Raw genomic sequence first — 4209 nt, 5'->3', positions numbered from 1 at the left:
TGCTGGAGGGAACAGCAGTTTAACTTTGTAAAAATGCTAAAGAGGAAGGTTCTTGGTGTCTTTGAAATGTTTGTAAATAGATTCAGGCAAAGAAATTCTTATATTGCAATCATTTGGCTATAAACAATTTAGTTGAATTAGCTAAAGAATGTATACAGTGCTATGTAATTGAAATCCTATTAGGCTCTAAGGGGCACTATAAGAAGTCCTTTTCTTTCAGTGTTTGAAAGCAGGAGTTAGAAGAAAAAAGCCATCAAAATTCTGATAAAGTTAATTATGTCCCTTTTAAGGTAAGAATCTTTAAGCTGTGAATAGCTTTGGATCCAGAAGCAAGCCAGAAAGCATCTGTATTAATGCAAATTATCTAACTGATAAGGTAAAAGCCACTGAAACCTGGGCTGCCTATGAAACACATACAAGAAAATATGGGGTAATTCCCCTGTTTTGCCTGAAATCAACAAAGGTATTTGTATATTTTAAGTAATAATTGACTGCCCAGAAGGGGTAGACCTCTGTTTTTGTCTTTCAGATAATCAAAGAAAACTAATGCCAGCTAAACAGCATTCAACGTACCATGATTTACTGGCACAGTAAAAATTATGTTTTGTGTTCTATGTTCTGTCTTGTGTTTGTCTCGTGGCCAGAATTGTTGTGTTTAATATTTTCATGGGATGGTCTGATTTGAAATCAAGCGGAAGTGTTGGATTGAAATGCAGATACTTTGTTTTGTTCAACTTAGAATACAAAGTGTTTGGATACATCAGAAAAATGTGATATACTAAAGTCCTAATACATTTTCTTAAGTAAGAGAAATAAACTACATTGGCCAAATCTTTTAATTGAAAATTGTTAAAATTTGCATACCAACAGTCTTTGGAAGCAAGGACATGAAAAGTTAACCCACTCCCCATATTGTACATGGGATCCTTCTGGCTACCTCAGATTTCTAGCCAGAGGGCTGGGGATGGTGGGAAGCTATTGGACTAGAGGTTATATTGAGTGAACTCCTCAAAGTGGGTGTGCTTGTCCTGGCTTGTTGCTCCAAAGCTCTGTAATAAAGTTATTTTAGTGAAAGGGTATATGTGGCATACATTGAATAGTAAGACTAATGTACAGCAATGTTTATGTGTTCATGGTATGGAAAAAGGTGTATGAGTGAAGAGTGGAAGTTTGTAGGTTAAAAGAAGCCAAGAAGGGAAGAAAAAAGAATAGCTAACATGCTCAGTCTAAGGATAAGGCGCTGGCCCCAGTCAAGGACACCGCTCACAGCTAAGACTTGGCTGACAACCAAGGGAAGGGGGGGATGGTTGCTGCAGTTAAACGAGATTGGTGTGCACCCAGTTTCCCTTCTGTAGCACATTCCTACTGTCAACGCTGTGTGATTTGTCAACAGCACAACATTGGTAAAGCTGTTAAAGCTAAGCGGGCAGCCCACCCTCCTCCTTGGGGACCTTTTGTGAATATTCAGATTGATTTTATTCAAATGTCTAAATGTTGTGATTATGAATATGTATTAGTTTTAGTTGATGTATTTACCAATTGGGTTGAAGCTTTTCCTTGCAGGAAAGCAGATGCCAGGACTGTTGTGAAACTTCTGCTTAAAGATTTTGTACCATGTTTTGGCATCCCTGTGAGTATCAACAGTGATCGTGGAACTCACTTTACTGGACAGATTGTAAAGGAGTTATGTGCAGCTTTGCAGATCCAGCACAACCTTCACTGCCCTAACCACCCACAGTCTGCTGGGACAGTGGAACGCCAGAACGGGATTTTAAAAAATAAACTGGCAAAGATTTGTGCTGAGACAAACTTAAAGTGGCCAGATGCCCTTCCTTTGGCACTGATGAGTATGAGAGCCATTCCCAATCGAAAGACTGGACTCAGCCCTCATGAAATTTTGACAGGACGCCCAATGCGACTACCAACTGCACCCCCACTAACCCTAGCTCAAATAGACATTCATTTGATGGATAACATAATGCTTAAGTATTGTCAGGCACTAATGAAATGTGTTAAGTCTTTTTATACACAGGTGAAGGAAGCATTACTGAAGGATCCTGTGCAACCTTGCCACTCGTTGGAACCAGGAGACTGGGTCTACATAAAGATCCATCAAAGAAAGACTGCCTTGGCTCCACGCTGGAAAGGCCCTTTCCAAGTCCTGTTGACACTTCACAGCAGTGTTGGTGGTTAAGGACTACCTGCCTGGAAGCAATGCATCTCACTGCAAAAAGACCCCTCCACCTCGGGGGGACACTCCTACTGATGATCAGCATACTCCTTCTTCTAGCCCTGCTGTACCTTCTGGACAGCGGAGAAAGAGGACAAGGTCAAGTACTAGCGACCTCTCCCTTGTCCACTGACAGACCTACGGTGCCTTTGGATTTTTCTAAAGGAATTCCAACATTAAAGGGTGACGCACTGGTAACCTCTCCCCTTTATCATGCTAAACCACAATTGTCTTTGGAGAAGAAAAGAAGAAACATTCTTTCTGCAGAAACCTCCAGAGTCCAGGGATTCCTGACTAAAAGAGACATTAAGAACTGGCCCTGGTGGAAGAAACGAAGCATCGTTAATTGGCAAGGAGGGAACTGTGGGGAACGTGCTTGGGAATGTGGGGTTGAATGGTGGCTTGGATTTCTTCCAGGGGCAGGGCTCTGTGCTTATGGACAAGTACCCTGGGGATGTACTGCCCTCCCTAATTGGCTTTCAGATGATGACTACCGAAAGCAACTTGCTACCACAAAGGATACCCCCACTAGCCCCTCAACCCTGGCCATCACCTCTGTAATTTATCCAGTTACAAACAAAATTGTATATTCTAATGAAATTCATTGGCCAAGGCCTTCCCATCTTAGTGATTTATTAGAATATTGCTCAGAAAGACTATCTTTTAAAGTTCAAAAGAATTCATATGAGCGAACAATTGAGTGGAAAACAAATGGATCAGTGAAAATAGAGATCCATAATATTACTGCAAATAAGCCCAAAAAATTTATAAATGAAATTGATGGGTTCCATAGTGAAGTAGATATGATGGTTATTCCTGGAATTTGTGCTATGTTACCTAAAAGAGGCCCTTATTGTTATTTGGTTACCCAATTAGTGAATAATCAAATAAATACCCAAAGAGTTTGTTCTGCTACTGGAAATTTTACCTGTATTGAAACCATTCCAGTGACTGATAATGTAACCTGTACTTTATTGCAATACACTCCCTCTTATGCTATTAATATTAATGCCTCCCGGAAATATATAAAGGTATACAACCAATAGATGTGGTATAGACCTACACTAAGGAGAGATGTAGCGGAATATCGATGGACTGTAATTAACACTACACTAGGGACTGTGAAGTTTACATTGCCTTTATCTAGTTTTCAGATCACCTCTACATATCCAAATTGTTCACAAGGGGCTGCCATTAGATAAGCACAACAGAGGGCCTGGGTTATTTCCTCTAGAAAGAAGAGGGACCTGACCGGATCCTTATGGGATGGGGCCAATAGTGCAGCAGCAGTTTGGAATATTTTTAAGAACCAAGAACATGATGAGAAATTGGGCCAACTAGAGAAGGCCACCGGCCTAATTTCTGGGGCACAGCTAACCCAAGTACAAACCGGAGTGGGTGAGTTACATGTCATTTCCGCCCTTAGTTCTATGACCCAGAAGTTATTACGAGAGATGGTATTGAATATCACTGAGGCTGGGAAGGCATTGCAGTGGGATCTAGCATGTTCCAAAATTCAGGATTTCCTGAATGACCAGCTGATGGCCATTCAGAATGATCTTGAGCACCAAGCTTGGCCCACTGCCCTTACAGACACATCAGGAGTACCATCTAATCTGTGGCCATGGAGACATACTTGGAGACTTTCTGGATGGAAGTGTGGACATTCACAGTGCTCCTTCCAAGCATATGGACCGGTTAAGGGGGTGTGGGCTCCCACATACCGAATCCTACCGGGTCCATGGGGAGGATGCATATGGGATTGGGTGATTCACCGAGATATCTGGGAAGTGAGACCACCTGATTCACCTAATCGATTTTTAGTTAGTGCTCCTGGGATTACAGCTGATATTTGGATGGGGTTAGGAAATCAATGGACATTTTGGCCATTAGAACCACCACAGCTTCAGTGTGTACGGAAACTGAAGCCAGGGGAAGTTGTAACTGTTTGTGACAATATTTGCTGGGAGGGTGGAGGT

This window comes from Mauremys reevesii, linkage group 1 (genome assembly GCF_016161935.1).
Source record: "Mauremys reevesii isolate NIE-2019 linkage group 1, ASM1616193v1, whole genome shotgun sequence".
NCBI classification, from domain to species: Eukaryota; Metazoa; Chordata; order Testudines; family Geoemydidae; genus Mauremys; species Mauremys reevesii.
Note: the sequence above shows the minus strand (reverse complement) of the source record.